This window comes from Lissotriton vulgaris, chromosome 7 (genome assembly GCF_964263255.1).
Source record: "Lissotriton vulgaris chromosome 7, aLisVul1.2, whole genome shotgun sequence".
NCBI classification, from domain to species: domain Eukaryota; kingdom Metazoa; phylum Chordata; class Amphibia; order Caudata; family Salamandridae; genus Lissotriton; species Lissotriton vulgaris.
In genome coordinates this window covers 245895201-245922813 of record NC_141695.1, presented here as the reverse complement: position 1 = coordinate 245922813, position 27613 = coordinate 245895201, and the positions used below count along the sequence as shown (strand labels likewise).

General features: G+C 43.7%; 1 long non-coding RNA gene across 1 annotated transcript; it reads right to left on the bottom strand.

The window, feature by feature from the left end:
• Nucleotides 1–26959, bottom strand: LOC147701301 (uncharacterized). Its single transcript, XR_015297171.1, has 3 exons — nt 26933–26959; nt 7059–7155; nt 1–1808 (listed from the first exon to the last, which is right to left on the bottom strand). It is a non-coding gene; the product is annotated as an uncharacterized LOC147701301 (long non-coding RNA).
• Between the last annotated feature and the right edge of the window lie 654 nt (nt 26960–27613).

Sequence of the window (27613 nt, the reverse complement as noted above, 5' to 3'; positions counted from 1 at the left end):
GATATATAGACAGTGCAGGCATTTAAACATAATCCTATTTTCTTTCATTTCAAGCAATTCCTTCTCTAGAGTGCTCATAATGACAAACAATGTCAACATACTTAGTTGTATTAAAAATGAATTTCCCTTTGATCAAATTTAATAAAACAATTCGGTAGGTTACATTTGATTAAAAATAATGTCCAGTAGGTTATATTTAATTAAAAACAATGTTTTTATACAAAATATTTCCATTTAACACAATCCATCACACTAAAACATACAATGTGACATGCAACAGACTCCAACCGGTGTATAAATGTACAGCCTCTACCGCAAGGCAGTCAAATATGTTCAGAGCCCCTTAGAAATGAGAACCCAAACGTAAAATGTTCGCTCCAAGGGTTTTGACTAAAAGGCAGTCCGGTATTCAGCAATTGTGACAGATCCATTCCATCACATGCTGGTGATGACAGACCTTTTATCATCCTCTGTTGAGAAAACAAGGCTCAATACAAATCCATATTAACATTTGGAATTGTCTTATTGTCACAATTTAAGACAGACATGGTGCAGCAGATACATCCACATATAAAACACATCCACACCACAGACCAGCTCGAGCCAAATATTTTTGTACTACAGTTGATGGGAAATTTAATTTTAGTATCTAGTGCAAAACTCTGTCTGTGTCCTGTCTTAACTGTTGTCCTACATCTGTTATTGTTTGTTTTTTACATTTTATTTGGAATTGGTGCCCTTCATTATTAATACATTCTATACGGATTACCTGTCAGTCATAATAACGTTTGATAATGCTGATGTATGTGATGTGATAAAATAGAAAAAAAACTGAATATTATTGAAAATCACAGAAGGATTGTTGCACTAAACTGCTCCCTACACATTGGAATTAATTAATATCCCTGGACTTGCCCAAGATCACACACTTTCACCAGTGCGTTGTACCTAAAGAGCGAGTAGACATAAGATGTGGGCTGGTGGCTGCTGGAATGTTGACTCTGGGTCCAGAATCCCTGGGTTTCTCATCACAGTTCACAAACCTTTGATCCTAGGCCTTTAACTCTCTCTTTGAGGCTTTCTTCCCTCATCTAACCACTTTTCAATAGTACCTAGAACCAGGATTTGTGCCAGTGTATCAAGCAATATATAAAACAAATAGACATTTGCATTACTCTCAAGAACACAACTCCACACTGTCATTCAACTCCAAACTACGACAAATATTATTATTATGTACTCTAAAAAAACACCCCTTGGCACTGCCACCACCCTGTCACTTTGATGGTACACAATGGTGCTAATTGAACCCAGCTGAACGTGTTACCCTTAACACAGAAATACATATTTTAGAGGAGCAGCAGTAAAGAAGCTGGAAAGGAACACATGTGCTACCAAGATTAAATGATTTACATAGCCACACGGGGGCACATTACAGTTGTATACCCTAAATCAAGATTACATATGAAATTATTATCTGCATGACAGAGGACATCAATAATATGAAATCCACAGGCCCTCCTAATAAGCATCCACTGCTAACACGAGGACCAGAAAGCATAAGTCAGTTATGGAGAAGTAGTTAAAATGAGTCAACCGCAGAACTCATATTTTCTCAGGAGATGTTGTCCTCAGCAGAAGCGCAGGAAAGGTATAGAAGAAGTGTTGGTCTCTTTCGCCGAAGTCCAGCATGAGGCCACTGGAGGTTTATGTTCATGGGACCATCGGTTGCAGGAATAGATGGCATCTATATGACAGATGTTATGCTCGAAGTTGTAATTTTAAGGAATGAGGTTGCAGTCCGAGAGCTGAAAAGAGAGAAGCAGATCACGTCAGTTCTCCATGAAAAATTACTTTTGACAGAATGAAAATGTATTGTTTTGGGGTCTAATTACTGCACAGAACCATTTACTGATTCAAATGAGGCATCTCTTAGTAATATGTTAATAAAATATCCTCACTATAGCCCACTGCACATTCCTAAGACCGCTAAGTCTTTATTTTGTCTCTATAACCCAGACCAGGAACAAGTGAGTACCTGTCTGTGGCACAGGTAGAACATTCTTCCCCATGCTTCTTTTGCCTGCCCTTCTCCTGACCATGCTCCCTTTAACTCCTACCATCCCCTTCAGCCTCTTAAATTCTTCCCTTGAATAGACTTCCTCTTTGGAGGTTATTAGAGCTTGCAAGGATGGTCTCCTAAACCATGGGTTCAGGAGATACAAGGCCCAATGAGAATTTGTTTAAGAATGTCCATAAAGTTGCACAGAATCACTTCTTAGAGGACACCGCCTTTACTTATAGAATAAATTATCCCTTAATGCATGTGAGTATCAAGAAAAACATATTGTATAGCTTCCATGATCTACTAAAAATAGAAACTCTGCTGCTGTAGTTTCAACTCCGTTAACATTTGTTCATACAACATATGGTGCTTTCCTTTGAAGCCAGATCGGCATCTAAATGATTTTTCACACAATGGACATGATACTCGCCACATATTCATGCTGATAGTTACAAATACGATCTAGATTTCCTCCAACCACCTTTGCCAGTAGTGCAGAGTGTTGCTGCCCCGGTTTCTGGTCCATTGCTCTGGCATCATCCCCCCGCCATCCCCCCACCAATACCACTCCAGGCCAGAGCGGCAGACACATCAATAAGTGTCCCCTTCGCCTCAATGAAGGTAGTCTTGGTTATGGCAACAGATCCTCTCCTCCCGCCCCCTGTTAATTGTCAAAAAAGTTGAACTTATTATGAAGTTGATCCCTACTGCAATCACAGAAACGGGCTGCTCGAGTCGAGACTCACCTCAATGTTAAAATGATATTTTAGCAATTCTGATTGGCTGTCGTTAGGTAATCACAATATGTCTCCATGGTTAGACCCATCTGAATGGCAATTACACTCCTCTGTACCTGCCCACTCATCCCATCATGTAATTCTCCATATCTGCTAAGGTAAGGTGGGTGGAGCAGCAGTCTAGTTCGTGGTTTGCTGTGAGAGCACAGGCTACTCTCTCATCTGCAGTAGGAAGACGTGGATCACCTGAATTTATGGATTCATGTCCTGATCATCCTCTTTGGAATGAAAACAGAATAATTCTAAGCAACTGGTGACACCATAAGCCTGATGACCTAACCTAACGATGATAGGGACATTTCAGATGGGGTACTTCACGAATGGATTTTAGTTCAAATATGTACAAGAAGACCAGAACACCTCCACAGGATGCCACAATGCATAAGGGGGCAGAAGCAGCACCTTTCTACCATACTGTATGATTCATTTAAGGTAGAAATTCTATATCTGTTCACAAGACTTCTGAATGAAGAGTATAGCACCAACAATCAATGGTTACTATACAACTACATGCTAACAGGAAGCAATGCTAACTTCTTGGTCTTTCAATCAACAAAACAGGGCATTGTGAGAACTGTAATCTTGTTTATTTTTAACTAAACTAATCAGATCAATATAATGATTTGTAAAATGTATTCCAGTTAAGGAAAACCTGTGTTGCGACATGGTTCCACCTCGGACCCTAAGGGTAACAATTTAACCAGTGGAAAAACAGACATGTAATATTTTAGGGGTTTACCCCTTCGTTTCTCTAAAGGAATTGTGCTATTTCCAAAAGAGACAGTACCCGTACTTATCGCCATGATTATTATTTTGAAATAGAAAGCACCCTCTATGTTTTAACTTTTATGGGAGTTCAGTGTTACCGATAGGGGTGATACAGACAATGCCCAGTAGAGTTTCAAGGCAACTAGGGGACAACCTCCTCGCTTTAAATTATACTATTTTTTATTAGTGCATCTCCCACTATACTACTCTTACTAAATTAGATGGTGTTGTCGATGCATAAGTCTACAAAATTTAAAATATCAGTTTTTAATAATTTCCAGATCAATGCTTACATTTTAGGTGAATGGATTAAAGCGATATCTATCCCTTTAGTGAAAAAGCCTTCACTGATGCAAACTACAGGAATTTTATTAGTCTTTGTCCCCTTTTCCCTGTTTCTACTAAACTTTAGTAAGAGTATTTTTTAACAGGTAAACTTTGGAAAGGGTAGTTTTCTTACAGGTACACTTTTGGAAGTGTAGTTTGTTAACAAGTAAACTTTACAAAGTGTTGTTTTCTAACAGGTAAACTTTAGGAAGAGTAGTTTAACAGGTAAACTTTAGAAAGAGTAGTTTTGTACCAAGTAAACTTTAGAACAAGTAGTTGTCTTACATATAAACTTTAGGAAGAGTAGCTTTTATCAGGTAAACTTCAGAAAGGGTAGTTTTCTTACAGGTAAGCTTTTGGAAGAGTAGATTTTTAACAAGTAAACTTTAGAAAGGGTAGTTTTCTTACAGGTAAACTTTAGAAACAGGTACACTTTTGGAAGACTACATTTCCACAGGCACAAGACTTCACAGAAAAACATGGTTTGCTCAATTCTTTTCAAGCGGATTTTGGATCAGGCAAAATTACGAATTAGTAGATCTGTCTGCGGATGATGACATCCAACGTGAGTGAACGATTAAGCTATCAGAGCTTTTAGGCTTATGAGCTGACCTTAACGGCTCACATCAATGTTGCAGGCAGAGACTGTCATTTGGCTTCAAGGTTCAGGATAATACGTTTTCAAACAAGCTTTCCACTGGATTTCGGGTTTCGCTTTTTCGGAACATAGAACTATTTGTTGTTAGCACACTTTTGTCGAGTTTCTTTCCTATTTATTTAAGAGGCATAATTTTGTTCAGTGTGCACGAGACATTTTTGAACAACATGTGTATGACATTTTGGTTTATACTAGTAAATTGAGCGATTGAACTGCTGTTGTAATAGTCAGGACCGAGGCAGCTAAAAGTGGCAGATCAGGCTGCAATTTGAACTTGTTCCTGTTTCCTGCCTGGAATCAGTAATACTGTCTACCAAGGTTTGATGATTCTTTAAACTATTGATTTTCAATGTTGTAATAATTGTTAAAAAATACACAATTTATACATATCTCTAAACAACAGGACTGGAATCTTAGAGTACTGGCTAATGGTATTAAAGTTAAAAATATATACACAACATTTTGCTAATGACCTCAGAGTGTTGCCGCTCCCCCCAACTCAGCGCCCCTCCCTTGCATTACTCACTAGTTTTCCTGTCGGGATATTAAGGCGAGCAGCAGGCGCTAGTGGGTTTGTGGCATTCAAGGGATCACAACTGGAAGAAGTTGTATCCAGGAAAGGGTTTATGGTTTACCCCACTTTAACATGATGCAATGGGTTCTGCGTCTCTAGGGAATGGTCTATCTAGGAGGGAACCCCATCTCTTCCATCCAGGCCTCACTGGCTTCCAGTCTGTAAATGTCTTCTCTTCAAAGCTCCCGATGTACATATCCATGTGTGAAGACGCCCTTGGCTCCATTGCTTCCAGCAGAGATGTTTTAAAGCATGCACAAAGTGGGCTCTGGACCAGAGCCACAGCCTTTTACGATGTTCTACAGAGAATCTTTCCCTGATGTCCTTAAATAATTTCTTAAACAGATAGTTTTTAGTTCTGTTTTCCTTTAATTTATTTTTAACGTGTTTGATGTGTGAGAGTCTATTACAGACATTTTGCAGAGAAATGCTGTGCTTGTGTGTCATGCAACATACATCAAAAAGGTTTCTTTACAATCAAAACTGGACCTCAACTATGAGCAACGGGAGGGGGTCACAGAACATTATTTGTAGTAGTGTTAGTGAGCTGCTGCCGTGTTACAATATTGAAAACACATATCACTATCCCCGTATATTAGATGTAAACACATTTTGAATTTGGACAAGGGTGTCTGTGCACTTTCAGTGACCTGGCCACAGAGGGCTTGAAAGAGCTGAAATTAAATCATAAATTAAAAGCTGTTTAGAACAGGGGCCTCCAATATACGTAAATCTTTAAGATGTCCCTAGCCTCCATGGTTACCTTTGCTTGTCTTGACTACACGCAGAGTCAGGCTCGGAGGAAGGTCTTTGCATTGCCGATAGCCAAGATGTGGAGACCTCTCGCAGGCCAGTTATAAGTGAAGGTTGTCTGAGCAGCAGGGCTTTAAGTGGGCCAGGTCTCAAGGGGTCTGAGCACCGGGAGTTTTTTTAAAAGAGGCCTCGAAACGGGTCTCTATTGGGCTCTATTTTCAGCCGTGGCACAATCGGTCCGTTTTTTTCCAGACTGCAGAGACAGCCGTTTACTGTCACTGCAGTCCGGAAAAAAAGTGCCAGGGTGCAAAACAGCCAGATAGAGACCCGTTTCGAGACAACAAGCACATGGATGTGCGCTGCCCACACTGCTGACTTCTCACTAATGGAGAAGTTAAGGCATGACGTCATGCCAGGTGAGCTTTGTGGGGGAAGGGAAATCCTTTAGAGAGAGTTATTTTCTCTCTGGATTTCCCTTCTCTTTCTGAAACGCAAGAGCAGCAACATTGTGGTGGGGTCACCAGGGCTTTAATTGGAAGCTTTTTCAATATTATATGTAACAAGATATAGTTGCAGCTTATTTATCTTATGCAACTAATAACCATTGACAAAGCCAATAGTCCTTACTTGTAGTAGGTATGATGTTACTTGTTGTATCACATATCTGGATGCAATGACAGAAACAGCAAAATACAAGTCGGGCGGCACACTATACTAAACACAGATTTTTAGCGCAAGTGTTTAAAAGCCACACCCCTAATTAGTGGTCACGGCCCTTTGAGAGAACCCCCAGTTTTTTCATCCCACTTAAAGCCCTGCTGAGCAGGTTTGTAAATCACCTTAGAGATCTGGCTCTTTGCCCTCTTGAACCCTCCTTCTCAAGGTTTGTAATGGTGATGCAGCACGTGTAATGTAATTTCCTATATTTATTTATTTACTTATTTACTGAACTCCATTCGGCCGAATGCCGGAGTTTACTACCCCCACCTGTGGCCCCTCCCCCTGCCCTGCCTCACTGCCCCTCAGCACTACCTCGAGGAGCCGCTGCTGATTAGTTGACAGTCACTCCATTTCCGGGCTCTGATTTGACCTTTTGTTTTGTTTTCCAACCCTTACCTCCTGTAGCACCACCAAGAGATGCCAACAGCTGCCAGAACTGCCAGAGCTGCGATGACACAGCCAGCAATGACACCAGGGTTCACAGTAGGCGCCTCTGTAGGAAAGAAAGAAAGCAGGAAACACTTTCAAAACTGGTTCTGTTTCACAGCACAGCGTACAGAAATAGTAGCACTGAACGAGGAATTCAGGATAGTTTAAAGCGCAAGAAAAATGCCCTACTTTCTTAAAGGCATAGGCGCAGTGGCGGTGCGTCCATTAGGGGCGTTGGGGCGTTGCCCCACTAACCATGGACGACCGCACGCTGCAGGAATGAGTAAATACTATAGGCTTCAAAAATAATTTATTCGCGCTTCACTAAGCGCACTCGCAGTACTGTTTGCGGCAGAGAGAGCCAGCGGGACAAGCCCGACAGATTCGGAATCGCGGAAGGCAGTGGGGGCGGGGCTGCGGCAATGAGTGACAGCGCAGCCATAGGTAGCGCAGCAGGCACTGTGTGTGTGTGCGCATTTAGGGATAGTAATTTTTTTGACTGGCCCACGCATGCGCACACCCAGTAATACCTTCCCCCCTCCTCCTTCCTTACAGCACACAAAAAGGCAGGGACCCGGCTCTCCCGGGTCTCATAATGGGCAGTATTTGCCCTGCTTGTTAGCCAATCCTGGCGCAGTGGCGCTGGTAATGCTGCGCCAGGATTGTATGCACGTCACCGCGCCTGGCGTGCCAAAGCAACACACGACGTCGAGGAGTGAGAGAGTCACGAGGAGAGGAGAGTGTGTAGTACTCTGTCATCATGTATGTGTACGTACCCTCCTCGTGAGTCGTTTGCCTGCTGCAGTACTTCCACACAGTCAGTCGAGACTGTCGAGTGAGTCACGTCACCGTCACGTCACCTCATAAAAAGTAAGTTTTATTTAGAGTACAGTACAACAGTCTATGAGTCTAGTACAGACAGTCTAGAAGTGTGTCGGTGTGCGTGGTGTGTCGTGTGTCACTCGCTCACAGTACTACTAGTCTGGCCTAGACATGGGTATATGTGGGCTCTGATAACAAGAAGCCTCTCTGTGGGGCTCCACCGCTCCAGGCATGGGCACGCGCGGCATGGATAACTGAAAGCATTCTGCAAGCCATAATCTGCGGTGCCCTGTCCGGGCCGGCCAATATAGCACCGCTCCTGCCCGGCTGGCACACCAGCCGCCGCTCAATGGCCCAGCTCAAATCCCCTTTTGATCGGACCGAGGCGGGCATCATTGCATTTTTATAAAATGCTCTGTGGGCTTGAAAGTCTACAAAGATTCATCGGTATACACAGAGTAAGAACACGGCAAACAGCAACTGAATCGGCAAGAGCAGCATTATACAGGGCCACTGCTATCATGTAATTATGCGGCCGCGTCGTTTGTGTTAGTAGCTCAGAATCCCTGGCATGAACACAGGCGAGGCTGACAGGCGGGCTGCAGGCTGTAACCAAAGCGAGACTGCATGTGCCACGACGTGAAGTTGACCATGGCAAGTAGTTAAACTTTACACATAGTGTTCTGTTATGAAGGAAAGGTTTCAAATAACTACTACCAAACCTAATTATACAGCCCTAATAGCCTGGAGACAGTCGTTTTTCTTCTGCCCTGTGAGCCATCCTTATGCAGTGATTACTAAGGCGAAGGCCATTTCATGCAAGAGACGAGAGTCAGTCTGGAGCAGAAATAAAGGGCTCTTAACCCAACTAGCCATGGAACACGAAGTGCTCAGCTGTAGGCGACCACTGTGGATTTTTATTTTACTGAATATTACATGTTAGTGAATAAAAGATGCACTTTTTGTTTTCCCCGGCTGAAAGGGTTTCTTTAATCAGTTATGTCTTCTTGTTTGAAGCAGCCCTTTGTTGTTTTTTCCTATCCAAATAGAGCAAGATTACATCATAAGGCTGTGCTCATTTTACCATGCCTGACAGCCACATTATTAATCCCTTATCCGAGGCAAGTTATCACGGTAAAATTGTGAAAGTTATTTTATGTGCTGTTTTTATTGATACTGTTAGATTACTAGTACTTTGACAGACCGACATCAAATGTGCACCTGAAACAAAAACACAGTTTGCAAATGGTTGTTCCTTTTAAACAGCGGGGTCACCAGTGCTGTTAGTTGTTACCACCTCCTCCTTTTTTTCCTTTTCTCGATGGATACCTTATTTTGTACATGGTGGCAGAGCCTCATGGGCTACCGTTGCTTTCTTTGCAGATAGCTGTGAGTTTCTGTGGTGAGTGGAGCTTCCCTCATGAAAGCTGACGCCAAGTTGCTATGAGTTGGTCAGCTGTGGTGCTGTCCACATCAAAGCAGCCAGGATGATGTGATGGAGTATGGCGGTCCGTTGTGATTGTGGCTGCACTTCAATGTTGGAGTCCACGGGTTGCGCTGTGTGGGGCGTGCTGTGCGAAAAGCAGGGCTCTCAAGTGGAAAGAAGCAAAAAGGGTGATTGGCTCCACTTGGGCATACATTTATTGTTTTTGCTATTGGTTCTTAGCCTGCTTTTTATGGGTAAACAAGTTATTTATGCCTATTAGAGAAGTTACCCTGAGTCCTGTGTGGTTTGTACAAGAAATTAGCACGATTACATTGCTTGATTTTGCTCATAAGAAAGTGTCACTCATCGTTGTTGAAATGTCACTCATAATTACACTGAAATTATGAAAATGTCACACATAGCAATCTGAAACCTTGGCAGATATGGTAACGAGCTGCAAGCCACTGACGGCACACAGGTGTCACAGGCGCCGGCGCGCGCCCAAAACCCTGCCCTAGGCGAGTTTCAGAATAGCATTAAAAATGCGTGACAATACATTTCAGTGCGGTGTTGCGGAACACCACGCTGAAATGCGTAAGAGTCACGTCTTATGCGTGCTACTTGACAGGACTGGTTTTTCGCTTAAGTATGCATTTGCCACATCTGCCACATAATCCATCGTCTTCTGCATAATCTTCAGATTGTAATAAAAAAAGGTTAATTTCTATCTCAAAGGGTTCAAAAGTTACTAAAGACGCAGCAACACGTGCTGCCCCTCAGTGGAAGGCCCTCTGTAAAGCTTGATTGGTCACCATTCTAATGCTTATTGCTATATTTTTGTGTTAAACCGGTGCTAATGGGGGTCAAGCAATGCCCAGGAAGTGTAAAGATGACGAAAACATGCAGTATTACAATCTTAAAATGTGCCACATTAAACCACATAATTTGCGTTTTCTTGCCGCAAAATTTGGTCCTTCCCTGCCACATAATTCCCGTGGCCCTGATTATACATTGTGCCACAGGCTTTTTAGGGGGACCAGGGGCATAGCTGCCTTTGGTGTAGCGACAGGCGGCCTATGCCCTGATAGTTGTTCACTTTTACTGCCCACTTGCAGCCAAATGGGTAGTTTTCCTTGCTTGCACCAGGACCATTGGCACCATTGCTGATGGCGTCATGCAGCGTGTCTCTATTTTTTAGACACCACATGCATATTTGTTGCTGTCCTCTCCGCTGCTTTGAGGGAGTAGGGTCCTCAGACATGCTCCCGCCTTGTGTGCTGCTTTCGCGTCCACGTAAGTTTTTCGCACTTAAGTTGCTTGCTTCTGGTTCCAAGCAGCTTCACCTAAAAGCGGCTTTGGAATTTGTAAGTGAACTTCCTGACTGTGAGTGCGTACAGAGGAGGATATTTAGGTTTTGCGTTGGGCCTGGGACCGGTTGGTTAACTGTTCCGCCTTAAATGGTTCTAAAAATCGTAATGAGCTCTTGAAGGCAGTAAGGAATGGCGTGGCCGAGGGGGCCGCGGTGTCTACAGTCTACGCACTTAGGGACAGAGGTGGGCTGATCAGTTTGCAAATGCATCGTGCGTCACGTACATCGACTGGGCTATAGGCGTTTTGGGGCTGGGCCGAGTCAGAGTCAAGCTTATATGTCAGGCATGACTCCCTACTTTGGTTTCCTATGCGGTCTGAGACTGAGGTCTGGGGACGGAAGTGAGTCCGAGGGTGGCACGGGGTCGGGGAGCACTAGAATGGATAGATTAGGTCCTGGATGTGTCTGGCAGGTCGGCGGTCCGAGAATGGATTGGAGGCTGTGGTTACCATGGATGGACTGGAGGTCAGAGTTCAGATCCTCTCAGTGAGGGCAGGGGCAGGGTATATTTGAGAACCTGGTTTTGAACGCGATTTCGGTGGAAGACAGTCTTTGGAATTTATGTTGGAACTTATCATGGCTCCACATTGAAAACAAGTGAGGGCAACTGCAACCTCTGATAGAGTGCTACTAGATTTGGATGACATACATTGGGCGGACGCCCTTTAAAGGGAGCGTGTATTACGCAAGTATTGGAAGATAAAGTATCATACAAATTGGAGATTTGCCTTGAGAAAGCCCATAGGGTGCGAAACGCACGTCGGCTGTCAAGAACCGTGTTTATAAAAAGAAATAAAGTTTGGATTTTGGATACACTACGTGATTCCTTTGGACAAAGAAATCGGGTCTATGCGTGCTTACAGCAAATGATTGAAAGAGACTTTTTGTGATGTGCAATGATGTTTTTGTATCGTATATTTGAGAACATCACAGACATGCATTGCAGATTCTGGGAGCATCTCTCCCACACGGTGTTTTGGAAGACCTCGCCTGCAGATAGTGGCCCGAATGTTCTCCTTTCGTATTCCACCAGTCCCACGTACATGGATGAGAACAGGTTATAATTAGGGCTCCCGGTTTTATGGTATTTATTTTTTTAACATTTCCGTCTGTATTTATCCATATTTATTTTTATGTCAATTTATCTGTTTATATCTGTATTTATTTTTGTCGCAAGCAAAAAAAGACGTTGCAGCTAGTATTTCTCCACATTTATTTAAATAGACAGTGCAAATGGTTGTTATAGGTTTAGCTATATGTATATATGCGCCAAATATGTTTCATGCAACATCCACCCAAAAACTTTTCTGTTAGATCAAAACAGGAACTGGAGAAATGGGAGTGTTGTCACAGAGATTACCTGCGATAATATTAGTGATCTGATGCTGTGTTACAATATTGAAAACACTGTCAGTAGCCATTTTTATTCTATGTAAACACATTTAGAATTTAGACAAGTGTACCTGGGTACTTTCAGTGACCTGGCCAAAGACAGCAGCAAGCTCTCATTTCAGAAAAAATAAAGGCCCTTGCATTAGTCCTGCTAGGCTCTATTTCCCTCACAATCCTGAAGCATGGAGCCTAAAATATCCAACAACAGCCACGTAAGTGGGCAGCTTTTGATTCACATTTTTTTTAAACTAAGTCCTTCGCTAATGCAAAACCCTTTCTCCATAAGTTAACTAGTCTCTGCTTTGAAGACATTGGGCTTGTATCACTTCCCTTATTTTACCTAATACTGCCCCGTAGCATTTGAACAATTTACTTTAAAGCTTTAATCCCACACAGTGTAGCTGCAGCCACCGTTCTTCCTCACACAGTGGAGAAAATAAACAATTTAACTTGAAAAGGGGCTTACAGATATGCCCCAGCTGCCTCTGTCTCTCAGGAATGTTTACTCATGCTTCATCAAGTCACGGAGGAACGTTTCAATTTAAGGCCTGAAAGTGAATGCAACCTAATTTTCTTAATGTGTTTATTCTGCTGGTATATCTGACCTCTTTGGGTCACACATTTCTGCCAGTCTTAGCTCCAAGTATTCGCGCTGCTAACAACGCCCCCACCTCCTCAAATGTTAACACCTGTAGTAGTGCAAACAGTGAAATGCAGGTCCACCCCCCACCCTTTGATTAACCTGTGACCTAAAACTCACTGGGGTGCAGGCTCAGCGATGGAGATGTCAAAGGAACCGCAGAAGGAATTTCCCGTGCCTAGCAGAGAGTGATTAATGGCTCAGCAGGTGCTAATGAGGGCAGTCATAAACGGCAATCAGGAAGAGGGCTCAGAGAATCTAATTTAGTTGTATTTTTCCGCTTCTATTTATAAATACAGACGGGAAAAAAATATTTTCCCGTCTGTCTTTATATGTATAAATCCGTATAAACGGAAAACCGGGAGCCTTAGTTATAATGTACGCCAGCTTCCTATGAAGCTCTGTTTGATAATGGCCTCCATTTATGTGCAACCCGGCTCTATTAAAGTTATTTTTAAACACATGTAAAGGGCGGAGTTCGGTGACCCGCAGCATCAACAAACATACATCATTGTCTACCTACCATACAAGGGCTCTTATAAAGTTTGCCATGATGAATTCTGTGGTGAGATGGTGGTGCTCTCCTTATTGGTCTTTTTGAGGGTCTCTTCGTTCACGAAGACTCTCACATGCCTGTTTCTTCGCTTTCTCAAAGGACATTTCACTCACTGGTGATACGTGCGGCTTCCAGTATCTACAGCTCTTTCATCTTCAACTCAACATGCGAACGTGGAAGTGGATGTGTTTGTCTTGGTTTTGAAATAGGGTTAGGGAGACTAGATTTCTCTCGTTGTTTGTGGGGGTGAGGGTGCTGGTTATCATTGAGTCCAAAGGGGCTTTTCCAATCTTAAAAAGGCAACTTGTAGTACTTGTAGGTAGCACTGGGCAATGTTGAGGTCTGCCCTAAAACTGGTTTCACTTCAGGAAGACTGATTTTAACACTTAGAAGGTTGCAGATTTATCTGCCCAGCTCCTCCTTTTCCCCATGCCCATCCTGGCTAGATTTAAGTCTGGAAGGGACTGTTAACATGTTAATATGGAGAGTTGGTATTAAGATTTGTTTCTTTGCTTATCTGAGTCTTTAGAAATGTTTTTTGAACGGTTTACAAGAGCTCGCCTTTAATCTCTGTATCTTGTCCATCTATGCTAGATGGGACAGGAAATCTTGCAAACAGTTTCATTCCTGTGCTTTAGGTTGGGAATTTTCTGAGCAGTGTGCCTACTTGGAAACACTACCTACGTAACAACCTGCATGTCTGTTGCTTTTCGCTAGGCTACAAGTCTGCAGTGTATTGAGTGTTGGCTAGATATTTATTTGTGCCTATGCCAATGCTGCCAACTGGGGATTGTCCTGAACCTTGGATGAATAATTAATAGCTAAAATATTTTGTTACTTTTTACTGCACAGCCTTTTAACTGCAGGGCATCGAAGGAAAGGAAGGTTACAGTTAAACCTGTAGAAAAGCAATTGGCCTCATTAAGAGACCTGCATTGAATTCTCAGTTTCCCACTAACTGTTCAGGCAGTTGGGGCAAGTTAACATTCTGCCACGTCCTAGGCATAGTTCCCAACATCTATTGGCCCTTAGTTGCATTGCCCTGATCCCTTCAGAACAGCCCTGGTCTTGGGGTGTAGGGCGGGTTCATGCTTTCTCATATACTGTGTGGAGTCATGCTGTCTCATATATAGTCCTGGGACAGGAGACGTGCTCTCACATATTTCACCCATGCATTCGCACCCTCTACTCGCCTGACGGTCCTTCTTCCTGAAGGACTGCGAGTGCGCACCCCCCTTCTCACGAGTGTGTCTCAAGCCTCAGGCCCGCACCGTCCCTGATTTGGTCACAGACCAGCGCCCGGGCCTCTCTTCTCTTAAGCGCTGCAGGAGTCTGTTATGAAGCTCTGTGGTTATACTGAATAAGCAGCTACCTATGTTATATGACAGCTCTCTAATAATGTAATACCTGCACTTTCACAATTGCTTTATTAACCTTCCTTCTTACTCAAATCTGCTTGAAAATGCACAATTTTTCCACTATTTTTTAAAAAAAATCCTCCTTAGGGGGTCCAGGCTCGCTCGCTACGCTCGCTCGCTACGGTGCACTATGATTATCAGTTTCCGCCTCACCACTTTCAAATGTCACCAGCCGCCACTGCATAGGCGCAATTATTAGGCGTTTTGAAAATTCGAGCAACAAAGAATGCTCACAAAACTAGTGTCTGTAAAAGAGTTAGGACGGCCTGGCAGTGGCTTCAGAACAGACACAACCAGCCCTTCTGCACCCCTGCTTTGAACAACAGTACTCTGAGCCCTCTTGATGCCACTAGGCTGCTCCTGTTTCTGGCATTTTGCTACAAGTATTTACTTCAGAAGAGTGGCCAGAAGAAACACAGAAATATTCAAAATACTGAACAAAAGATGAAAAGTAAGACGTATATTCAAGAAGCAGTGCGGCGGGCTTCGGCCAGTGGTGCTTACTCATCTCTTTTAGGGGACACATTAAATGCCTCAATGTAAATTAAAAAGAATATCTCAGCCACAGGGAAACATCCTAGTTGGGTAATCTGCCATGTCACATCCAGGTTTGCAATTTCAACTGCTAACCCTTTTCTCCCACAACCTCACCACGGCCCTATTATGTATAGGGCGCACTTTCCCTGATTGCACCCAGCGCACCTTAAAACAGGTGTGTCTGGCACGAACAGGGAAAGTGTGCCCTATTACATAGAATGTGCTGCCCCCAGAGAAGCCCTGAACTCATGCTACCCTGTGGGCAGCGCGTTCAGGTGAAAAACGGAGCAGCCGCTCCCTGTTTTAGTGCGCATGTGGCAACCCATTTGCAATTTTACAGGGAATTAGAGATCCCCTTTCAGGCGGGTGCAGTGAGTGACTTCACCCGCCTGCAAGGGGATGTCTGAGGGGTCCATAGGACCCCCCTTTTCCCCTGCAGAGGGCTGCTATCAGGGGTGCACTTTTAGTTCAGTGCGCCCCCTGACAGCTTCTTTGCCTTTGCACCCGCGTCTATAATTCGGTGTGTGGGCAGAGGCTAAGGGATCCCCTCATTTGCATGGGCCACACCCCCAAGCAAATGAAAGCACGCCTTCTTGAGAAAGCGCTGGCCTTGTATGGGTGCCAGCACTTTCAGTAATACAGAAGGGGGCGCAAAAGTATCTGCAGCTTCTTCTGTAATAACAAAGTGCCCCTGGGGGCGTAGAGTGGGCGCAAATGTCCCCATATGTGGTGCTAAGCTAGATGGCAAGTACTGGGAATGGAGACAAAAGGTACAAGATGTCTAGGAACTAAGGACCACATGCATCATTGTCAATTGCATTCGCAAACGGTGCGCATCGCAATTTTCGGCCATTTGCGAATGAAGTTGACAAAATTGGGATGCATCATGTTTTTCGCAATTTTAGGAATCGCAATCATGTTGCGATTTATAAAATTACGATTGCATTTAAGAAATCGCAATTTTAGATTTCCTAAATGCAATGCATGAACATTTTCAATTTGCGAATTTGCAAATAGGGAGAGGTAAATTACCATGAAGTTGACCTTCATGGTAATTTGCGAAAACTTTCAAAAATGCACAAAAGTGCATTTTTGAAAGTTTCATTTTACACACACACATGCCCTTGGGGCATGTGTGTGTGAAAAATGCACTTAAAGTTATATTTCAGGGGTGCAGGGGGGGAGTCCTTCGGAACCCCCCTGCACTCTTGAAATCGCATTCTCAATTTGTGATTCGCAAATTGCTAATCGCAAATTGAGAATGACTTCCCATTGATTCCAAAGGGCCTCTAGGCCCATAGGAATCAATGGGAAGGGATTCAAGTCAAGTCAAGTCAGGATTTATATAGCGCGCTGCATACCCAGAGGGTCTCAAGGCGCTTGAGGAGGGGGGGGGAAGTTACTTGTCGAATATCCAAGTTTTAAGTTGTTTTCTGAATGCTATGTGGTTCTGAGTAAGACGTAAGTGAGTGGGAAGAGAGTTCCAGGTTATAGCTGCCAGGTAGGAGAAGGATCTACCTCCAATGGTGGCTTTGTTGATGCGAGGTACAGTGGCAAGGGCTTGGTTGGAGGATCGTAGCTGGCGGGAGGGGGTGTAGAAGGACAGTCGTGTGTTGAGGCATTCGGGTCCAAGTTCGTAAAGTGCTTTGTGTGCGTGGGTTAAGAGGCGGAAAGTAATCCTCTTATTTACGGGGAGCCAGTGGAGGTTTTTCAGGTGACCAGAGATGTGTTCTTTACGCGGGATGTCTAGAATGAGCCTGGCTGAAGCGTTCTGGATGCGTTGGAGTTTTTTCTTGAGTTTTGCGGAGGTACCGGCGTATAAGGTGTTTCCATAGTCCAGGCGGCTCGTGACCAGTGCGTGAGTGACCGTTTTTCTAGTTTCGGTGGTGATCCAGCGAAATGTCTTTTTGAGCATGCGGAAAATGTTGAAGCAGGATGATGAGACGGCGATTTCTTAATTGTGATTCCTTAATTTTCGCAAATAAGAAATCGCAAACGGCAACAATGATGCATGTCGGCCATAGGGCCAGATTTACTAAGGACTTAAGTTGTCCTTGCACGAAGCAACACAAGTCCTAAATGGAATGGGGAGCATATATACTAATAGTTCACACAACGCAGCAAAGCAAGTAGCTGCACTGCACAGTGAGAGAACCGAACAGCATCATTTATACCAAGATTTGCAGCTGTTTAACTCCTTCTATGTAGTGGTCCACTTGTGGCTGCCTAGTGCTAGCGCAGGCACCATTGTGCACTGGTCAAAGTATTCCTGCATTACGGACACAATTGTTTTTGTGCAAGAAGGGCTACTCAGTTACTGACACCAACACCCACCATATTGCCAGAATGTTTGGATTAGTGTGTGTCACTCTGCCATGTGCAGCTTCCTGGCGGTTAGTTGAGCTTATATATTTTTTCTTCGTCTTTGTTGTTGGTGGCACCTATACCCTCCTTTTCGGCAGACTGGCTCAATCTATGCCCAGGGCACCAGGCATAGAAATACCTAAGCTTTAGGAGTCACAGCCCATGAACTTTAAAAAAAAGAAAAGTGAATGCAACATAACTAGCCCGTATTTCAAATTAATAAAACAATAGAATGTAAAAAGTACACTTTTATTCCACTTTTTAAGTTAAAGAGAAAGGAACTATTTTTAGGCTAATTTGAACAGTGGCTGTGACTTTGTGACATTGCTCACACTGAAGGGCGCAGTGATAAAGTGGGTTGACCTATAGCCCCTTGCTGTATGCTATGGTGGGCTGAAGCAAAGTGTACATTTACCAATTGAGGGCCTCATTTATGAGGTTTTGCCGTAGGGCATCACAGCAGGCCTTCCTGTTGCCCTGCCCTACTGCAAAAGGAAACGTCAGGAATGCGCCCTGTCTATCAGATACAGCACATTCCTATCCTTTTCCCCTCTGCCGGCGCACAATGGGCTGCCTGCGCCCACGCAGGCACCTTTGCACCATGGTGCAAGGGTGCCTGCGTTGCGGGGATGATTATTTTTGTACAGGAAGGGAAACCTTTCTGTACAAAAATAATCACAAGAGGCTTTTTCCTCTTTCTATGTGTGCTGCAGAAGTAGCACACATAGAAAAAGGAAAAACGAGGGTAAATAAAGATATTTCTCCTCTTTGCGCCGGTCTTATGCCTCCCCTGAGAGGCGTAATCTTTTGGCGCTGCCTCAGGCATACGATTTCTCGTAAATCTGGGGCAGTGTCAAAAGGCCATGAATGTTGCTGGGAACTCCCCCAGCAACACCCATGACACGCCCCTTTAACACAGAACACTGCGTTAAAAAGACTGATATTTATCAAGATGCAGCAATAAGCCCAAAAAAGTGGCTTACTGCTGCCTCATAAAGATCACGCAGGTTTCTGCGCCACGGGTCGTCACAAAAAGTGACGTTCCGGTGGCGCGAGGAGTCTCATAAATGAGGCCCTTACAATTTAACAGGCCAATGAATGATGCTGGCTCATCATAGGCCCGTTTATGTATTTATACTACTGCGCAACTTCCTCTGTTTCTGTAAAACATACATTTTTCCCCCAAAGGTTTGTCCTGAATTTTGACCACGTGTCCTGAATTTTTGTCCTGCATTTTGGCCCTTTGTCCTGAATTTTTACACTCACGGTCCTGAATTTGCACCCATGCCAGTTGGTCACCCAAGGCTACTCTCCAGTGCAAAAACAATCCTTTCGAGGCAAATTATTCTTTCTATGTATGCTGCAAAATTCAGCACACTTGAAAAGAGGAATCACCAAAGAAACAAGCATTTGCAATGCATTAGGTCTCGCATTAGGAAAGTTTGAGCTATTGGTATTGTAAATGACAATTTTTTTTTATTTAATTTATGTGTTGGTTTTGAAAATAGCGAAATTAATAGCTTTGCCATTTACAATGCCAATAGTCATAACTCTCGCAAATGTGACACCTATAGAATTTGTAATGCAATATGTGTTGTATTTACGTGACTTAGATGTATTGATATTACAAATAACAATGGCTTTCAATGTTTTTTTTAAAATGAATACTTAAATAAAAGTTATTGTAATTTATTATGGCAATAGCTTAAACTTTTGTAAATAACTTTTGTGAAGATTATGTTCAGTGTATTTTATTGTGACGAAAATCCAAGAACAGAAGTGAAATAACATATTTTTGTGACATTTGTAATAAAGCTTGAAACATTGAGAGAACATATTTGAACCAGTTTTTGTTGAATCGTTGCACAGATTGATGCTTTGGTGGCGCTGAGTGATGTTGTGGTGGCGACGAGTGATGCTGTGGCGTTCAGTGATGCTGTGGTAGCGCATAGTGATGTTGTGGTACCCCTGAGTGATGCTGTGGAGATGCGATAGATAGAGTGAGGGCGATAGATAGATAGACTGAGGGCGATAGATAGATAGAGGGAGGGCGATAGATAGATAGAGGGAGGGCGATAGATAGATAGAGGGAGGGCGATAGATAGATAGAGGGAGGGCGATAGATAGATAGAGGGAGGGCGATAGATAGATAGAGGGAGGGCGATAGATAGATAGAGGGAGGGCGATAGATAGATAGAGGGAGGGCGATAGATAGATAGAGGGAGGGCGATAGATAGATAGAGGGAGGGCGATAGATAGATAGAGGGAGGGCGATAGATAGATAGAGGGAGGGCAATAGATAGTTAGAGCGAGGGCAATAGATAGTTAGAGCGAGGGCGATAGATAGTTAGAGGGAGGGCGATAGATAGTTAGAGGGAGGGCCATAGATAGATAGAGGGAGGGCGATAGATAGGTAGAGGGAGGGCGATAGATAGTTAGAGGGAGGGCGACAGATAGATACAATGATGGCGATAGATAGATAGATAGACAGATACATAGCGTGAGGGTGATAGATAGATAGATAGATAGATAGATAGATAGATAGATAGATAGATAGATAGATAGATAGATAGATAGATAGATAGATAGATAGATAGATAGATAGATAGATAGATAGATAGATAGATAGATAGATAGATAGATAGATAGATAGATAGATAGATAGATAGATAGATGGATAGAGTGATGGCGATAGAGTGAGTGTGTTAGTTGTTATGCTATGTTTTGTTGTGTTTTGTTATGATATGCCATGCTTTGTTTTGTTATGCCATGCTATGTTTTTTTGTGTTTTGTTATGCTATGCTGTTTTGTTATGCTGTGCTTTGTTATGTTATGCTATGTTTTGTTTTGCTAATCTATGTTTTGTTATGCTATTTTTCATTGTGTTTTGTTATGCTATGCTATGTTTTGTTATGCTATGCTATGTGTTGTTATGCTATGCTATGTTTTGTTGTGTTATGCTATGCTTTGCTTTATTTTGTTATGCTATGCTATGTTTTGTTATGCTATGCTATGTTGTGTTTTGTTATGTTATGCTATGTTTTATGTTATGCTATGTTTTTTTTGTTATGTTGTGCTTTGTTATGCTATGCTGTTTTGTTTTGCTATGTTTTGTTATGCTATGTTTTGTTGTGTTTTGTTATGCTATGTGTTGTTATGCTATGCTATGTTTTGTTGTGTTATGCTATGCTTTGCTTTATTTTGTTATGCTATGCTATGTTTTGTTATGCTATCCTGTGCTATGTTTTGTTGTGTTTTGTTATGATATGCATGTTATGCTTTGTTTTGTTATGCTATGCTATGTTTTGTTTTGCTATGCTATGTTTTGTTTTGCTATGCTATGTTTTGCTATTCTGGTGTGTGGTTGTGTGTGTGAGGGTTATGTGTGTGTGGGATTGTGTGTGTGTGCGGTTGTGTGTGTGGGGGGTTGTGTGTGTGTGGGGTTGTGTGTGTGTGGGGTTGTGTGTGTGTGGGGTTGTGTATGTGTGGGGTTGTGTGTGTGGGGTTGTGTGTGTGCGATTGTGTGTGTTGGTGTGTGTGGGTATGTGTGTGTGGGTTTGTTGGCATGGGTATGTGTGTGCGGTTGTATGTGTGTGTGGTTGTGTGTGGAGTTGTGTGTGTGTGGGGTTGTGTGTGTGTGGGGTTGTGTGTGTGTGTGGGGTTGTGTGTGTGGTGGGGTTGTGTGTGGGCGGTTGTGTGTGGGGGGTTGTGTGTGTGGGGGGTTGTGTGTGTGGGGTTGTGCCTGTGTGTGGGGTTGTGCCTGTGTGTGGGGTTGTGTGTGGGGTTGTGTGTGTGGGGGGTTGTGAAGGGTCGGGCCAGTGGCTCGGAGAAAGGGGTCAGTTTCCCGAGGGAGGGTTACTGCCTGCTCAGTCCAGATGTTACAGTCTGCTCGAGAGTCTCTGGCACCGTCAGAGATGGAGATAACATTCGTCCTGGGGGTAAATACTAGGAGGGAAGGGCGGGGGTGGGAAGAGAGGGAGGAGGGAGATCACAAACAGTGTGAGAAATGTAAAACAAGCCGCACAGGAATAGATGCTTGACCGCCATTATTTAAGATGTAAATAAAAAAAATTAAAAACGAGTTGGCCGAGCTGTGCGGAAACACATTTATTGGGAGGGTGTAACACCCCAAACACCTTCCCCGTCCCTAAAGATGTGCCTCTCTCCCTGCAGGCTCTGAAGAGATGGCTGTGTAATGGGTGTGACTGTCCGTGCTGGTTGTGAACTCTTAGGGACTGTTCGGACATGCTCCGAAGAGACAGCTGTCTACTGGTAGGAGCTGGCTTTCACTGGAAGGGACAGTCAGTGATGTCTCTGAAGGGTAGCCGCTGCCCATTGGGAGGAGACAACCGGACAGGCTCAAGAGTGTTGTCTACTGAGAGGAGCTGTGTGTGGTTGTGTGCTGAGGGACAGTCCCTGGTGCCTCTGAAGGGATTGCTGAGAAAAATAAGAGCTTGTAAGCAGTGGTAGAGACAGCCCCCGCTCTTCAGAGACTGTTCTGTACCGAGAAGAGTTTGCATGTGCACGAGAGGGACAGTTGTGTAAGGGGAACAGTCAGAGCTAGCTCAGAGTGAACTGGCCAGCTCATAGATCACATGGAAAACTAAAGCCTTCTAGTGACTCGTGAAACTGGAACTGTAAAGGGAATGTCATGACCCCGCACATAGCAAAAGGAAGGATGCAGGAAAAAAATGGCATTGATCTGTCAAGAACCTCTTATCTTATCCACTTGTTTAAAAATCACCCATTACTTTCTGGAAGTCGCAGTCAGCAGTGTCTACGCTCTGTGTTAGAAAAAATGTTTGAAATTAAAAATTAATGTGTATTAACCTAAGGGATGACTGAAAAATGTGTAAAACAGGTGAGACATGGCGCACATGGACTCGCTAAAGACAGCTTTCTTTCCGAATGTAATGTAATGTAATGTAAGGAGTTATTTATACCGCGCAACTATCGCTCCAAGGAGCATCTTGGCGCCCACTTGTATGGCTGATCAGATAGAATTCTTACACTAGGGATCTGGCAGTAGTGTCAGGTAGGGTAAAGATCCAGGTTTTTAATTGTTTCCTGAATTCAGTTTCTCTATCCAGAGCTCTTATTTGAGGTGGGAGGGTGTTCCATGCTTTTGCACCTAATACCGCGAGGGACTTACCTCCTCGGGTCTTAAGCCTGAATGATTGAACTGCCAGAAGATTGGCGTTAGTCGAGCGGAGAATTCGGGTTGGATGATATCTGGTGAATTTTTTCCGCAGATACAGTGGTCCACGTTTATGAAATGCTCTGAAAGTGATGAGCAATATTTTGAATAGAATTCTTTTAATGATAGGTAGCCAATGTAGAGTCTTAAGGGCTTCTGTCGCTGATGATCTTCTGGGCCACTTTAATATGAGTTTGGCCGCCGAATTCTGCACCATTTGGAGCCTATGGGTGACCTCCTTATTGGTGCCTGCATATAGTCCATTACAGTAATCAAGGTGAGATGTAACCAGTGCGACCACTACTGTTTTCCTGGCCTCCAAAGGAAGGAGATCGAAGAACTTTCTCAGACTCTTTATAACACCAAAGCACGTACCTGCCACTTTCAGTGCCTGCTGTTTAAAGGACAAATTCCTATCAAAGGTCACTCCCAGATTGCGTGCCGTGATAGCAGTATTGGGTGGAATTTCTGCTTTCTCAGGCCACCACAGTCTGGGTATGAATTCATTGTTTGGGCCCATCGGTATTATCTCCGTCTTCCCGGTGTTACATTTCAAATGATTAGTTTGCATCCATTCAAAGGTCGCCGTAAGGCAGCCCTTGAGTTTCTCTTCCCAGTCCTGGTTGTCTTTGTCCATGGTCAGGATCAGTTGCGTGTCGTCGGCATAGGCTATAGCTTCTATGCCAAACAAAGCAATCAAGCTGATTAGGGGTGCGGTGTAGACATTAAACAATGTCGGGCTAAGACAAGAGCCCTGAGGTACTCCTGTCGTGAGTCTTTTCTCCCCAGATTGAAATTCTCCTAGCGTCACTACCTGTCTTCTTCCACTCAGGAAGTTCTTGAGCCATTCAAGTACCACGCCAGTGATGCCAAAGGATTTCAGACGGTCTATCAGAATGATATGTGAGACCGTATCGAAGGCCGCCGATAGGTCTAATAGAATCAGGACGGCCTTCTTCCCTTGGTCTAGGGCTGTACGGATGGTATCTGCAGTATGCAGGAGAGCAGACTCCGTTGAGTGCTGAGCTCTAAAACCTGCCTGGTTAGGGTGCCACGCTTCACTCTCTTCTAAGAACCTGGTCAGTTGTTGATTGACCATAGATTCTGTGATTTTGCATAGAGCAGGAAGTAAAGAAATGGGACGCAGATTAGATAATGTGGTGGGATCAGGGAGCTGTTTTTTTTTAAGGGGTCTCACTGCTGCAATTTTCCGCTCTGAGGGGACATTGGCTGTGGCCAGGGAACTATTTACAATGTCGTTAATGACAGGGTTGGCAACCTCCACAATAAGGTGCAGGAGTTTAATAGGGCAGGGGTCAAATGGAGAACCAGATTTGGTGCGGAGTATAGTCCGCCGAGATTCCTCTAAACTGACAGGTTGGAAGCTCGACAATTGTTTCTCTACCAATCTCTCCTTTCCATTAACTTCATCACTGGTCAGGCTGGGGATTACGAAATCCTTAGTCAGGCCCTGTACTTTAGCTTCAAAGTACTCGGCGATGGCCTCGCACAGAGTCTCTGAAGGGGGGATTTCTTGTGTTAGGAAGTCAGGTTTGTTAAATCCCCTAACAATGTTGAAGATGGCTTTCTGTTTGTTATTTGCAGCCTCAACTGCCTTACAGTAATAGGTTTTTTTTGCCAACTTAATATGTTCATGGTATTTTTTTTTAGTAGCGTTATATTTGGTGCGTTCTAACATGCAGTAGTTCTTACGCCATCTGCGCTCTGCTCTGCGCAGTTCTCCTTGTCTTGTTTTAAGGTCTTGGTTAAACCATGGGGCTGACTGCTTCTTTTTTTTGCCTTTGGTCTTCCTCATGTTTCCCTGCCCACCCATTCTTTTTAGTGCATTCATCCATTCCTTGAACGTATTAGGGTCCGTATTCAGGGATCCTATCTTATAAGGTCTACATTCCATTGCCAATCTGGTAAGGTCTGGGTGGGTTATTAGTTCCTTCCATTCTTCATGGGTGGACTGAGATTGCTGATCGCGATTTTTACATTTCATGTTATGTTCAAGCATGAGGGTAAACGGTATGAGCGCATGATCTGTCCATACCTGAGGTTTTGGATGTTCACATCTTAGAGTGCTTATGTTAGTCGCGATACAGTCGAGCATGTGTCCTGCATCGTGAGTGGACTGGTTACCATTGATAACTAAGCCAAGAACTTCCATGGTCTCCCTAAATGATACAGCCGCATTGTCTGATCTGTTTTCTAAATGAATATTTACATCCCCCATGACCGTGAAATTAGAGTTCTTTAGTACCAAAGGGCTGAGTGCTCCTCCTACTGTTTCCAAGAAACCTTTGCAAGGTCCTGGTCGAATGAAGTACTCCCATGTCCCGTTGAAGCCAAATGCAGCCGGGGAAGAATGCTTCATTTTAAAAGGAGAGAGCATGACGGTCGCTGTGTAAGAGTGCATGTCATAATTAAAACAAGCATTAGAAATGCAATCGGGCTCGGATTTATTTGAGTTTGAGCTAATGGCATTGTAAATGGCAATGTCTTTTCGCCATGTGTTATGGAGTGTGTGCATGTGGTGTGTAGTGGAATTATGTTGGTTGAATTGTAATTTTACCAATGGTGGCATGCTGTGCTTTATATGAATATGTTTAAAAGTAAAGTGTACCATAATGCGATTGCTTGGTGGAAAAGTGCACTGCCGGCTGGAGGTGTGTGTGCCTGGTGGAAGGGTGCACTGACGGCTAGTGGGTGTGTGCTTGGTAAAAGCGTGCACAGATGGCTGATTGTTGTTGGTGTTTGTGCATGGTGAAAGCATTCATTGACGGCTGGGGGTGTGTTGTGTGTTTTGTTTTCTGTGTACTAGTGAGTGTGTGGTGGTGAGTCTGTGGGGGGGTGAGCCTGGGGAGTGAGTGTGGTGGTGAGTGTGTTGTGTTGAGTGGTGACGAGTGTGTGGTGTTGAGAGACTGAGGTGTGTGGTTTGTGTGTGCGTTATGTGTGTGGTGTGTGTGTGATGTATGTGTGTATGGTGTGTGTGTGTGGTATATGTGTGTGGTGTGTGTGTGTGGTGTTTACTGCACACTCACACACTGCCCCTACACATTCACACACTGCTGACCCGCACACTCCCAATGTCACCCTGCAAAGTCACACACTGTTTATCTTGCACACTCATTCTGCACACTCACACAATGTGCACCCTGCACCCTTACACACTGTCTCTGCACTCACTGTCACTCTGCACTCACTGTCACTCTGCACTCACTGTCACTGGCACTCGCTGTCACTCTGCACTCACTGTCACTTGCTGTCACTCTGCACTCACTGTCACTCTGCACTCACTGTCACTCTGCACTCACTCTGCACTCACTGTCACTCTGCACTCACTGTCACTCTGCACTCACTCTGCACTCACTGTCACTCTGCATTCACTCTGCACTCAGTCTGCACTCACTGTCACTCTGCACTCACTGTCACTCTCGCACTCACTGTCACTCTGCACTCACTGTCACTCTGCACTCACTGTCACTCTGCACTCACTGTCACTCTGCACTCACTCACTGAAAAAAGTGGGGCAAATTTTCACCCCACCCCGGGCGCACTGCGTTATTGATGCATGGTAAAGATGCACAAAGTTAGTCAAATTCATCACAAATGTTTATTTCCTTTTTATCCATTCCATGTATTGCGTTTTTTTCATAGTTTACTCAGTCACAAGGTGGACACACTATGTTCACATGTAGTCCTTAATGCTGTAGACATGCCTTTACAAGCCTTATTCTATAGCACGGGATGTGACATAGATATTCCTCAATTCGATCTTTTCCGTTACCCAATGCATTTCGTGCCTTTCCTGGCACTTCGTCAGGGGTTCTCCACAAATTTAAAACATAATTATTAGGTTATGACTTGAGACTACGTGGGTTTACTGAGTTATGCAACCACTAAACACCATATCTACTAAACATGCTTAAGGCTGAGCTCACCCCGTCATCAACGTTTTGCCCACAGAATTCATGCATAATAAATTTAGTTTGTTAAATGTCCCCTTCTCCCTTGCCCACTTATTTTCCCATTAATCAAATGCATTTTCAATGAGAAAACAACCTTATATTTCTCTACGATCAGTTCCTTCAAAAGCAATTAAACAAGCCCATACCTCGAGTGTTCACATGCCTGCCTCCTCTCGTTTCCAAACACATAGTAAATGCCGCACTCGCTCCTTCAATTATTAACACCTGTCTTGTGCTCCCGCCTGGTCGTGTCCATACAGTTCCCGCCCTCTCACTTCTGAAACTACAAAGCCCATACTGCCCTGTTGCTGTTCTGAAAAAACCTCATGTGGACCCTTATATTTTTCAAGATTGTCACGATGTGCGGTTTCATCACTCATATTTCAGTGCTCACTGTCTGTGTATATTAACCATCAACACCTGTTACCTTTGTATGATATATCCCCGCTCCTGAAAGGCATAAACAGCGCATGTGTTTCAAACACAAGCTTGGACATTTAAATATAGAATTCCCCGCCCTCCCGCTGATGTCATCATCCATTGTTGATCACTCCAAGCATTAAATCTTCACTAAATGAGTTGTGTTGCATATACAAAAAATAAACATCTCATAGCTCCAATGTAACCATAAGTCCAGCCGATATTTATCCACTGTTTGCTCTAAAAAAGTAGTCTGTGCTGATCGCTATCGAAGCTGAATGTAAAAATAGTCCAACTTGTGACATAATCCTTTTGGTGGCTGATTTTCATTAATCCATGGGTGCAACTCGTCGGGTGGACAGAACAATGATAAATCACAAAAACAGTGACAGAGTGCACACCAATTT